Source organism: Coenobita brevimanus, chromosome 113 (assembly GCF_032717465.1).
Source record: "Coenobita brevimanus isolate Jiangsu-jjx chromosome 113, ASM3271746v2, whole genome shotgun sequence".
Classification (NCBI taxonomy): domain Eukaryota; kingdom Metazoa; phylum Arthropoda; class Malacostraca; order Decapoda; family Coenobitidae; genus Coenobita; species Coenobita brevimanus.
In genome coordinates this window covers 18,997,668-19,012,420 of record NC_137066.1, presented here as the reverse complement: position 1 = coordinate 19,012,420, position 14,753 = coordinate 18,997,668, and positions in this window count along the sequence as shown.

Sequence of the window (14,753 nt, the reverse complement as noted above, 5' to 3'; positions counted from 1 at the left end):
GATCAATTGTGTGAAGTTATATTAAAATCTGTCCATGCATGTGGAAGCTACAGAGCAGACATGAAATTGCGGACGGACTGACAGATGTACTGATGTAGTGACGGAACCAGGCAAACCTATAGTCCCTGAAAAGTTTGACCAGTAGGGGACTAATAAAGTCCTGAAGTGCTGAGTGACCTGTGATTATCATTCTGGCTTGTCTACGCGTCGTTCTCGAAGTATCAAAGAGTCTTACGGTGTAACAGTCGGTGCCAGGAATGAGGATACATATTGAGAGACGGAGATGAAAAGGCAAGCTGCCAAAATGGCGGACATATCTCTTGCATATATACTCGTAGTGTTGAGAGCATTGCAAGAAAAAAAAAAAAAAAAAAAAGCAATAAGGAACAAAACAAATATCGAGAAAAATAAAAGAAACAGCAAGAAACTCAAATGAAAGATATGCTCACAGTGCTGAAAGCACAGCAAAAAGAATCAAAGAAATGGCAAGAACAAAAAGAAGGCCAAACACAACACCACGCAAGACTAGAGGAACAGCTAAGTGGACAGATACAGGACCTTCACCAGCTATGGGAGGAGTTGGAGGATGAAACCAGGAAACTGAGGCAGCAACAAGAGGTGATGTACAGCACAGTAGAAAGAATAAGAGACCAGGTAAGAGAAGTGAGGAAAGTGGTTTCCTGTACAGTGATATAAAGTGAGAAGTGAAATCATTCATCATCCATCATTCATTGCCAGACGCCATGTATCCCAGACAGGGTGGCCAAGGGCTTAGAGTTAATTGTTTTACAGGGAGGGGCACTAATCCTCCACCAACCCACTTGACGTAGGGATGCCAACAGCATCTGGTGTTCCCAGGCGGTCACCCATCCAAGTACTAACCAGACCCAACGTTGCTTAATACAGGAAGTAATTAAAAGGGTCAAAGTCCTTAAACAGGGTTTGGCTGAGGGTCAGCATCAAGCACATTCCTAAAGTTCCCACGACAAGCGCACAGAGGGGATGGTGAGACTGAGGGAGTAGTGTGCCCAGTGGTTGTCAACACAGCATCAGAGGACTTTGGAGCAGATGGAAATGATGGGTTATAGGCAGCTTCCAGGGACTTCACTGTGGCCGTGGAGAGTTTCAGGTTGCTACACTGAGTATGGAAGACCAGTGGGTGTCAGGATGTGGCTGGAAGGAAAGGAAAAGACTCTGACCATGTGTGTTTCGACACTGGGGACCCCTGCATCCTGGGCTTGGACTGCCTGGTTTCCCATCTCTGCCTTCGTAACTTTGATTTAAAGTGAATGCAGCTAGAAAGAAGGAGTGTTCTGCTGATGGCTTTGGAGCATGAAAGTCTACTAGTGATGACCAAACCGACAACAATTACCCCTCTGAGTTAGATATGCTGCTGCCTTGCATGATCAACAGTATGCTACACACTGCCCTGGGATGGGTGGAGCACAGGTGCCATGGCATGAAAGAAGAGGGAGTGATGGTGGGTAGGACCTTGGTTTATCCTTCAGCAGAAAAACAACCCGTCGTCACAGCCAGCATCTCACACTGTCCTAAGAAGGGACATCAGAGCAGTTTGAGGGTTGTGCCAAGAAGTTGATTAGGAGCCACCATCCAGTGTATATAAGAGAAGTATAGTTAGGCACCAGGAAGACCTACTTGACCACTTTTCCAGAAGTGCCTGGTGTCTGGAGAATCCACACATGGGGCAGCTGAAAAGGCTCTTGGTGTAATATGCTGATGTATTCTCCACAGGGCACCTTGGCCAGGTAAACGCGCTAGGAGTAAAATTGAGGACCTGTTGGACAGCAGATTTGAAAGAAGGGCCTAGGAGAGTGACAGGGTCATTGACAACTGGCGATCCAGGCCTTCATGCACTGGGACCTAGACAGCAGGTGATGGCGATGACCCACTAGCCTGGAAGTCTTTCCTGCATATAGAATCAGGTGGTTGTGTCAAGGACAAGAAAGTTTTGAGGAAGGGACTTCGTTTTGCCAGCAAAGTTAGGTTAGTGGTTTGTATCTGTACATGTGAGGAATCTTCAAGAAATTAAGTGTTGTGCCATAGGATTAGGTTAGTGGTTTATATCTGAGGATGTGAGAAACATTCTAGAAGTTTTGTCATGTCTGTTTGATTTCCCTTCTCTCCTATCTTAGGAATTAGGTCTTTTCATTTTGTATTATTATTAATTAAGTGCATTTTCTTGCATGGGAAAATGTGAGTTTTCTCCTAACCCCTCAATGTGCATTAATTTTGCAAGAAAATATGAGTTCTCTCCTAAGCCTCAGAATATTCTGTGCAGTTCTGATGGTGGAGTCGGGTGAATATTCATAAGGACTGTCCCATCTCTGAGATAGCCAGAGCGGAGTGACAGTTAATTAGACAGTGCCAGAAAAGCAGTGACAGAGTTAGTGAGTCAGACAATGAGAGTTAGTCTGTGAAGGACGGAGTAGTCAGTCAGGGAGTCAGTGGCAGTCAGTCAGTGAACGGACAGTGAGTGACTAATAATGAGTGAGGTAGCGTGAGAGAAGGAAGTCATAATGTTTTGTTGGCGTATCTCAGCTGTACCTCAAAGGAATAAAGCCCTGAAGTGTTGAACGGCCTTAATTAACATTCTGGATTCTCTGTGCATCGTTCTTAACATCTCTACGACCTATAACTTGTAACCTCTTTACCTGACTTGTGGCATTGACGTCCCCCTTTGTGGACACTATTTCTGACTCATTTTGACAAAACAAAGAGGATCTAGTCAGGAAGCTTTATGTGACATAACTTTCAGACTGTAATTTTAATGTGATTTTTTTTTTTTACTAGTGTCCTGTTGTAGATATGTTAGTTTTCCTGCCATACGTTTTGAGTAGTAACATATTTAGTATTCCCTCTCCAACCATCATTCACCCATTAATGTCTGTAGTTTGAAGCAAATCGTGGAATATTACAAAATCGTGAGAATTTGTTTGCTTTGAAAAACTTTAAAGTAATAAACATGAAGTTTTACTTTTTCCAAATATTTTAACGGTTTTCTGATATGTTCTCAAATAGGAAATGTTGGCCTTTAAAAATTTATATTTTTATGGTAATATTAAAAAAGCATGCTATTTCCTGCCTTTTATTACTGAGTCGTTTCGATCCGTTTTGTTTCGTTTTTGAATGCTCCAACATGCTTGCATGCTTTTTATTCCTGATTACAATAATTAAGTATAAATGTAAAAAATTCTACTACTATTGAACACAAATACTGTGTTCTGAGGTAATTTTACATGAAAATATAAATCAATATTCAGTGTTCAGAATAAGAAAAAATAATAGTATCCATTAATTACTCTGAAATGAACATCGTATTTTTTTTTTTTTGCTCGTTTTTTGGTGAAGAAACATTTTACGTGTAGTAACATTTTCCTCAGTTACTCCTCGATATCATCACATACAGTGTTATGGTTTCCATTTTACAATAGAATTCAGTACTACATTCCTTATAGAGTCTTTATCCACATGTCGTACAGTATAGTCATACACAGCACCTTCCCTACATGCATGATTTTAGAAAGTGATTTATATTATTATATCTGATTTCTCTGGGTAAAGAGTAGAGCATAGCTTTTGTCCGTAAATTGAAAACAGACAGTCACATACATCAACCCTACTCATTCCTCTATTATATATACTTATCAGATGTGGCTGACACACAACAGTTTCACACATTTTCTTCACCTTCCTTTCTACCTTCTAGATGGGAGTGATTGCGTAGCAGTTGCTAGCAACGGTGACAGTGATGTTTTCATTCCATCTTGCATATAAGGCTGTACCATCTTATCTGTAGCCATACGAACCTCTCTAAGTTTTCTCCATACTTTTTTTTTTTTTGCACGAGGGCATTTTCATGTATGATTGTCTCAAACAGTTCCAATGGCGCAGATACCTTGCTGTTTTAGCTCAGCTAATAAACTAAGACAACATAAGATGTCAAAGAGCACTACATGTTCACCTTTAATGATCACTGGTTGCATCACATTCGTGACAGCTTGAGATCCGAGAGACTGACTTCTGTTTTCATCTTTTCCACAGTAAACAGAAAAGTTGTAAGGATAGCCATCAGTGCTGTACAGCATCCACATCTTGTAACCAAACTGAACTAGGCTGTTTCTTATGAACTGTTTTGTACTATGATTTTTTTTTTTTTGTCTCTGACTCTGGGCATGATGTCCATGATACAGGAGCGTAGATTCATCAATACTAAGAAATTCATGAAAAATTCCGTGTTTCTGACAAATTATTATCATTTGATCATGTCAAACAAGGGCAAAATATTACCCATCTTTGACGCTGCAAAGTTATTATCATTAGCCACGTGGAAATACCTCGTGACAAACTTGAACTTTTCCCTACTATTTTTTTTTTTTTTTTTTTTTCGAAATACTGGTATCTGCAGATCTTCACTAGTTGACTACTAATCATTTTCAGAGGGAACACTGGGATACCCACTAATGAGTAGTCGCCCTGAGAACTGTATAATATCATCTACGTCTACATAGAAATTGGTGTTGTTATTTCTCGCTGTGCATATAGATTTGTTTCTTCTGTTATAGGAACATTGATTTCTTTAACAGAGAGTAATTCATAAACCTCAAAAATGCCTTTTCCACAACGTTCTTCTCCAACTAATAGAGTCGAATGATTATTATCAAGGAACAGATTTTCTTTTTTCCTTAATCTCTTTTTTTTTTTTCACTTGATTCTACCATGCCTTCGACTTCATCTTCATTATTTTCATGTTCGTCAAGCATTCCACTATATTTTTCTGATATGCAGTCTTTATCAAAAGCATCATCTTTAACTTCTTCATCACTCTCAAAATCCTGATCACCAGCAGATTGAGGGAGGATAAGAATTTCAGTATTTTCAGAGTTGGGTCGAATAACTGCTTCTGCAGAAATTGGTATCTAGATCTTGAGAGCCTTGCTCTGAAACAAATAACAATGGTTTTGGTGTACAGTCACCAGATTCTCGGGGGCACAGGCTTGCAGATGAACACTCAAACCTTAATACAAAGGGGGAGAGGCCATTGTATGAGTATATAAAAGACCCTAATATTAATCACGCCTAAAGAACCACCAATGAAACCAACTAATCAAGTTCATGAATCACACTAAGCTGATTCAAGCTCGTGGCTACTTGAACTTTAGAATAAAATACAACTTACATGCATCGAACACCTGGAGAATGTCCGAGATCACTATTCTAGATTAAAAGATAGAAAGTATGAGTTAAAGTAACCAGATAGGAAGGCGTTGTGAGGAATGACGTGCTGGTAACGCACCAGAGAAGTGCTAGACAATCCTACATCTGCCCAATATAAAAGCCCAGTCACGCCCACAATGCGATCCTTCTACTCACGGCAAGCAGGGCACTAGATGACCTCCAACCAACCAGGGTCAGAGACGGGCAATTGCCGATTGGTCAACTATTTAAAGCTGGGTTGGGACTGTAAAAGTGGACAACCGAGTCTATGTAGGGTTCACAACGCTCCCATGCCCAAACCAAGGGCGGCACCAAGTGGGCAGAAAATGCCTGGGAAGGGAGTGAACTCACCTGACCGAGGGCAACTAGCGGGTTACCACCTCTACGTGTAAGACAGTCTCGCAATCTGTTGTTTGTCTGTCTGTCTGTCATTATTCCTTGCATTTGCATTCTTTGTCTGCTTGTAATTTCCTCATCTACTCTCTCTCTCTCTTTCCACATTAATTCATTTTTGGTTCCTTCGTCATTTTTTTCATATATATATATATATATATATATATATATATATATATATATCCTCCTTTTTCCTCTCAATTTACTTTAATTTTTGTCGATTCTTTATTATCTCACCTTCGTTTTCCTACGCGGTGTCTTTCACATCCCCCCTTCCTTCATTCATAATCGCTTTCCTTCCATATCATTTCCTTTCACATCATTTCCTTTCACATTCTCCTCTATGTGCCTCATATTTTTCCTCAACTTCTTTAATTCTCTTGTTACTTAGCTCTCTTTTCTTTATTTATTTATATCTTGGTTTCACTGACTTTTTTTATTATTTATTCTGTGTTACTTTCTGTTTTCCTTTCTCGTCCTCTTCCTCCACTGTTTCTCTTAAATATATCCTTAGCTTTCTCTTCTTCTGTTCCGACTGTTCCTTCACTTGATTTTCTCATCTTCCTTCTCTTTTTTTAGTTTAACGCTCTATTGATAGACTAAATGCTCAAAGACTTTTCCATCCAGATATTTTTTCCTTCCTCTTACTCGCCTCTTTTCCTATTACTGTATCCATTTCATTTTTCTTTCATACTCACCCTTTGTTTCTTTACATTTCATCCTTCAGTTGGACAATTTTTTGGCAGGGGAATCAGTTCAGCATGTCATATCTTAAGTACCGGAGGGACGATCTCGAGTACGAAAAGGGTTAATGAAGGCCACATTGACTCCTGCTATTCGAGTAGTTTCTCCTAAGCGGATGAATAGGGTCTGAAAGTAACAATAGAAAGAGGTTAAATACCCCATATTATTAAGGGGGCTGATTATACGTCATTTCAGTTTGGGGGATAATTGCTATCCGTCCCTGTTTCCTCACTTGCCTTCGCCCTACTGAGCCTCCCCTTCTCAATTCCCCAACTATTTCCTTTTCTTATTGTCCATCCTTCTTCGTCGTCCTTTTCCCCCAGATATTTCTTCTAATGTTTCTGTTCCCTTTTAGCATGCTTCGTTTAGACTTCAGATCTCTCCCCTCATCTGCTCCTTCACAAAGCCTTTCCTGTCTTCTGATTTATTTTCACTCCTTATTCACTCGTGGATTTACCGTGTGTTGCACTTATCTTAAAGCTATCCGTGCAATGACATAGTATTATTGATTATTTGTGCCGCTCCCAGAAAATTATTCTCTCTCTCTCTCTCTCTCTCTCTCTCTCTCTCTCTCTCTCTCTCTCTCTCTCTCTCTATTACATATTCGAGTATCCTTCCTCTCTCGCTTTCTCTAATTAGTACTCCAGACTATGGTGGAAACCTACTGAACTTCCTATTCTTTTTTTCTTCTTCTTCTTTTACTTTCCATTTCTTTCCCTGCTACCATCACTTGTCCCTCTGCCTTCTGCTACTTCTTTTGATTACAAAATCGTGTTTCTTCTCTACTCACTCCATTCCCGTGTTTGTCCCCGCTCTTTCTCTCCTTTTTCCTTCTTTTTTCCCTTATATCTTATTCCACTTAACGTCTTTCTCGTTTCATCTTTGAATTTTCTTTCTGTTCCGTCTTTGTTCCCTTTACCTGTCCTCTCTTCTCGTCTCCCTCCATTTCCCCCCTGTCAGACCATTCCCTCCTGGTAGCACTTCAATTTCAGTGTTATGACTCGTCCCTGACACCTGCCAACGTTTTGCTTGCCCTCCCAGTGCTGGCAACTCTCACATTGTCTAGCGCCGCACAAATATAGTACCATTGACACCTTATCGGCAAGATATTTTCATCGTACTTTTGGCCTCTCACAATGCACTGAACCTTAAATCAACCGACTGGATCTTTTTTTGAGATCATGTCCCTGTGTATCCGAAATGCGTGTCAGATGCAACATAAAATGTAGCGTCTTGCACTCATAAGTTTCAGAGGCTCCATTTAAGTTATGTATTGTGATCGAGTCTTTTTCTGTTGTATGTATATATTTGTGTGTAACTGACGTACCTATGTATCTTTTATCAGTCTGATTGCACACACACACACACACACACACACACACACACACACACACACACACACACACACACACACTTGAGCTCGTGTTTGCACAGGTGCATGCAGACACACACATACTGTGTATTCATATCAACACATAAACGTACACTCGCATATGCACAGACACTGGGAAACATAATACACACGAACTGCTCTGCTTCCATCTACACACAATGGCTTCCACAATGAGACTCACAGTGATAAACATACCGGTATGAATACATATGCAAACACACATGCATATACCTTTGAGAAATCTAGGTTCATTTGCTCCTCACATCACACACACACACACACACACACACACACACACACACACACACACACACACACACAAATAATGATTAAGTTAGTGGTGTAGGAATTCAAATTAACAGAATTATTCCAGAGAACATTGTTCAATTCGGCAGGAGATGATGAAAAAATTGATAGTGGCCATGATCCGTCCCAGGTTAGAATATGTAGCGGTAGTGTGGTCCCCACACAAAATGAAAGATATAAACAAGTCTGAGAGAATACAAAGAACAACAACCAAGATGGTCCCCAGCCTGGCGGATCTGTCATACAGAGAGAGGCTGGAAAAGCTGGATTTGCCTTCCTTAGAGGAAAGGAGAAAGAGGGGAGACATGATTGCAGTGTTCAGGACCATGATAGGAGTAGATAAAATTGACTGAGGAGATCTGTTTGTATGGGATAAGAGAGCAACAAGAGGACACGGAATGAAATTTAAGAAGTCAAGCTGCTTGAAGGATATCAATATAGTTTTCTTCATAGAAGTATAGAGATCGTCCAGTCTAAAAACTTAAACGAGTTTAAAGCTAAATTTGACTTATTGAGAAAGAGAGACGGGATCCCACGAGTGTAGCTCATTTCCGGTATATGACAATTAGGTATATTAGGTAAATACATAAGTATTTGGAACGACTTAGACGAAGAGGCGGTGCAGGCGAAAAACATTCATTTATGTAAAAGTAGATTAGATAAATGTGGATATGGAGAGAAGACAACACGAGCATTGCTCAATTCCTGTATACTACAAATAGGTAAATACAAATAGGTAAATAGACACATACACACACTTAAAACTGTCCTTCTACTACAGAAGATGACGGCTTCTATACGTTCTAAGATGGCGTGTTTCTCAATCTATGGTGTCAGCTTGTGTGACTGTGCAGACCAATTTTGGATCCGCAAACTTTGCAACACGGTTTTCATGTCATGTCCAGGTTTGCTGGAGGAAATCTGTTTTGGTTCTGCCTCCGTTGTCTGTGCCCTTCTCTAGCCAGGTTGCGAGCTTCTTTGAGATGAATGCTTTCTTCGATGCAAAGGGCTTGCCATTATTTTTCGAGAACTTTTTTTTCGAGAACTTGGATTGGTTTCGAGAAGTTTTGGTATGACGTTGGATTTCTTCAGGGTTGTCCTTACATGCCTTTATATCTCTTCTTCTGTTCCCTGGGTTGTGACGTGCTGCAGGGAGTTGGCCATACAGAACTTGGCGGGGAAGGTGGTGCTCAGGCATCGAGAACACATGCCTGACCCATCTAAGCTCCTTTTTAGCCAGCATGGTTTCTATACAGGTTGTCTTTGCCCACTAGAGAGCTTGTGATCGAGAGACTTTACTCTCCCATGTGAGTCCTAGGATACGCTGTAAGCATAGGATGTGAAAACACTCAAGATGCATGTACGTAGTCCAGGATTCAGCATCAGACAAAAAGGGTAGAGGGTGGAAAGGCATATATGAGGGTGGAGAGGCACATACCTTCACATGTAGAGGTACATGGTATGTAGGAGGACTACTGGGCCTTGAGTGCAGGTGTTAGGACTCCATATTATAATTACAATTCATAATAGATAGATAGATAGACAGCTCCATGCAACCTGGGAAAGGGAAATGATCTTGCAAGTTAACTGAGGAAATGTTGACCATTACACAGGAAGTAGCAAAGTCAGGAGATGATGTAGGTAGTGTGTCAGCGAGACAGCAGGCAAACAAAGCCTAGTGACATACACACATACTCACACACAGGTTTCTGGAACTTTCCAACCACAGTGTAACACACGTGACACGACCCCTGTTTCACCAGAATTTAGGAAGCAGAGCTCAGAAGGAGACAGGCCATAGAAGCGACAGGCAGTGGAGAGAGTGAACAAGAAAGAGGGGCTCAACTAGACTTACTTATTATTTTGTCTCTGTGAGACATACCCTGCTCAACTTAGATTTTCTCTGAAGTTAATAAATTAAGATCAACTCACTGTATTCATCTTTAATTCCTACTACAAGAAATCGAAAGTGACAACTAAACAACAAACTTCTCTACAAGTTATTACAAAGTCTTTTATTATATTTGGTTGGCAGCGAACGAATACGAACCTCGTCTACGAATCAACAGTGAATTCCTACAAAATATCAAGATTGAAAACAAAAAAATACCTCTCACAACCAACAACTCACAACCAACTCTTGACAGTATTCTCTCCAACCCCCCCTCCGTTTCCATGATCATCACGCTGATTTAGAAGTGATCACACGACATCTTGCCAGTAGTTTAATAAAATACTGATACAAACAATGTTGCAGTTTCTACGACGAACCAACGAACTACAACCATCTACATTCAACTACAAGTAACAACTCTATGAGTCGTCTGTATAATCTTCTACACGCACCTACAGGTAGCGGCAGTCTTCATCTTACAACGAGTAAATCACAAGAAAAAAGGACCGAGAATACATCAAGAAAGAAAAAACAAAACAAACAAACGAAGAGTGAGATACGACTCACAACTCACAACCACAAGACCTCACCCTCCTCTCTCTGCTACATCCACCCAACCTCCACCGCTGACGCAGGAGTGAAGAGGTCAAGACGACGAAGCAAATACCAAGCCCATATTCACAACTCGTCTTACTCACTCATCTTCACTCGAGTTACTCATTCACTCACCACAGCTACCAGTGTGGGAAGTCAACGTCATCATGCGTGCTTGCTGAGACGACAACACGTTAGTCAACCCGTGAAGGACAACGCTATCACCACGTGCAACACCACTCACACCATTTCCACCATGGTAAAAATTAGTGAGTTACTTCATTTATACAATACACAGTGAGGGACAAAAAACTTCTGCACAAACATATAAAACGTGCTGTATAGTTACAATTTAAATACATATACCTACTTCAGTTATCTTCATAATTCAATCATTAAATACTTGCACCAACAATAAATATTCTTCACTGTATATATTCATTCATTTATTATTGCATTTATTTACTACCAACGAGTGTTACCATTTTTACCTACATAAAATACGTATTGCATACATACAGCTATACATTATTACATCCACAAAGTAATAAAGAAAAAATACCATCACAGTTACTCAGTGAGCGATTAAAAGAACTGTATTAAACATTTATTAATTAAAGCTACCTAGTGGAAACAGATAAATTAAGTTACAAGGAAAACCAGAAAAAAAAATGGCCAACACAAATGACGTTAGCAAGAATGAACATCTTCAACACAATCGTGAAGACAATGATTTCCACACAGTGCTGACACATATATTGCCCACGATAGGTACAAGTGAACAAGTCAGTGTATATAGTTAATACTGTATATAGTGTATATATATTTTTTATATAAAATAACAATATATGGGACTATATAATATCATTTTCAGTAATATCTGTGCAATATAAACTAAACCTTAAAAATGGGTCCCAAGGAAATTAGCCAGCAATTATGCAACCATGAACAACACAGAAAAAGCGTAGACAAACGAAGAAAAACAAACTATAGAAAATTAATACATACAAAAAAAAAAGAAAGAAAGAAAAAGAAATAGAGTAAGATCACATAACAAACAAATGAAAATAAGCGTAAGTGTTACTACAAATGCCAAAATACCACATAAACTCCTTCTATAAGTGAAACAAAAAGCAAACGGTTGTCTCCACAAGCAAGTGGCATGGCACATCATCACTATCATCGACCGCAGCATGACCGGATTCAATGTCAGGACTGCAATTATTACAATTATGTAACAGTTGCATTAACAAGATGTAACTTTTATGTAACTTTAACTACAATTATGTAACTACAAACAATATGTAACAATTATGTAACAATTGCATTAACAAGATGTAACTTTTATGTAACTTTAACTACAATTATGTAACTACAAACAATATGTAACAATTATGTAACAGTTCCATTAACAAGATGTACCTTTTATGTAACTTTAACTGCAATTATGTAACTACAAACAATATGTAACAATTATGTAACAGTTGCATTAACAAGATGTATCTTTTATGTTACTTTAACTACAATTATAAGGCCAACACAATTATGTAACAGTTGCATTAACAAAATGTAACTACAATTATAAGGCCAACACAATTATGCATTACCACAATATTATGTAACAATTCATAAAATGTTACAATTATGTATTACTACAATGTTACTACAATGTAACAATTTCAGTACAATTATGTAACAATTCACAATGTTACAATTATGTATTACCACAATTCTGTACTACCAGTATCATCATACAAGTTAGGTGAAATATTAGACATTACTAAAGGGATAACTCAATATGTAATGTAATAACCTAGCAGTATTACCATTGCACAATTATATGTGTATGTCTGTTATACATACACATCTTACAAAATGTCATACAACAACCATTGCATTTATTCAAATATGTATACAATTTGTTTAAAATGTAATATTACTAGATCATTGCAATTTACTATGAATATTGTATGTATACAATATTATAATCAATATTATGTACTAATAGATTAGCATATGTCAATGATGATTGCTGTCGGAGGATCTTCAGCGGCGTGGCCGAGCATATGTTAGGACTCCATATTATAATTACAATTCATAATAGATAAATAGATAAATAGATAGACAGCTCCATGCAACCTGGGAAAGGGAAATGATCTTGCAAGTTAACTGAGGAAATGTTGACCATACACAGGAAGTAGCAAAGTCAGGGGATGATGTAGGTAGTGTGTCAGCGAGACAGCAGGCGAACAAAGCCTAGTGACATACACACATACTCACACACAGGTTTCTGGAACTTTCCAACCACAGTGTAACACACGTGACACGACCCCTGTTGCACCAGAATTTAGGAAGCAGAGCTCAGAAGGAGACAGGCCATAGAATCGGCAGGTAGCAGGGAGAACGTGCTTAGCAACATGGGAGAGAGAGAGAGAGAGAGAGCGAGACAGGGAGGTAGCTCGCGGGACTCTACTTAACTTCACTCGTGTGTGAGAGACTTTGTTAATATTTTCAAGACAAATAAAAATAGTCCCATACTCATTTTTACCTCTCCTGTCATTGCATGACAATGGGAATTAAGATTATCTACCTACAAAGCAACTCACGTATAACAACTGCTCGTCCACAAGTTCAATATATATATAACTAATCTATATAACTTCTCTACAAGTTACTACAAAGTCTTTATGATACAGGCTGTAAAGCCTATGCCCAGAGTCGGACACATAAAAAAAAAAAAAGTAGGTACATATAAATAAGCATACATAATATACATTGTCTGCCTATTTGTCAGTCTGTCTCTCAGTTTGGTTGTCTGGCTGTCTGGCAGTCTCTTAGCCTGTGTGTTTCTCTGTGTCTTTTGTTATTTTTCATGCAAGGAAGAAGGAACTAATGGCCAGGAGCCGGCAAACCATTCTTTCCAAGAAAAAAACATAAAAAAAAAAAAAACATGAACAAGAGAACAGAGGTAAATTCAAGATCCGTTCATTTCAAGATGCCGGGACACACTGCTTTCGAAAGACTGGAGATCAGAGGAAGTAGGGAATACAGACAGAGGGTCTGGGTCTATCTGTCTGTCTGTCTGGTTGTCTGTTAGTCATTACATCAGTCAACTACTCTGTCTGTCTGTATGTGTGTATATCTCTCTGCCTCTGTTTGTCTGCTTGCCAGTGTGTCTGTCTGTCCGTCTGCTTGTCTGTCTATCTTAGTATGTTTGTCTGTTGTCAGTGTGTGTAAATTCCCTAGTCTCTCTGTTTGTTTCTCTGTCTGTTAGTCTATATTTCAGTCCGTCATTCCGTCAGGGAGCCAGTCAATTAATTTCTCTATCTGTCTGTGTCTGTCCGTATCTGTGTCTGTCTGTCTGTCTGTATCTGCGTCTGTCTTTCTGTCTGTCAATCCTACTGCCTGTGTCTGTCTATCTGATTGTCCGTCTGTCAATCTGTCTGTCTGTATGCATTTATGTATGTCAGTCTCTGTTAACCTCGCTGTCTGTCTGTCTGTCTGTCTGTCGGATTATCAGTCTGTCTGTCCGTCTCTGTATCTCTCTCTCTCTCTCTCTCTCTCTCTCTCTCTCTCTCTCTCCCTCTCTCTCTCTCAACCGTCCTCACATCTTTCCTTCCGGTCACCTTGTCTGATCTACCTGTCACTTTGGCACCCATGTAATCCTGAAAGTCATGTTTTTTTATAAATATATTTCATTATTCATTGCATTTGCTCTCTTTGTCTGTCTGCTTATAATTTCCCTACCCACTCTCTCTCTCTCTTCCACATAATTTCCTGTTTGGTTCATCTTCGATTATCTTCTTATACGAGTACACACTTTTTTTTTTTTTTTCATTTTCCTAGTTACCCTAATCTTTTTTTTTTTTTTTCATGTTCTCAATTCCTGTTTCTTACATGGCTACCTGCCCTTCCCTTTTTCTTCATTCATAATAGCTTTCCTACCAGATAATTCTTTTCATATTATCCTCGGTGCGCCTCATATCTTTCCTCTACCTCTTTAATTCTCTTGTTACCTTTCGTTTTTTTCTTTCTTAATTATTTTTTTCACCTTTCTTTTCATTCTGTTTTGCTTCCAGTTTTCCTTTCTCGTCCTCTTCCTCCACCGTTTCTCATTAATATTTCCTCGGTTTCTAACTCTTCTATTCCCTCTGTTCTTTCACTTGAGTTTCTCATCTCCCTTCTTTTTATATC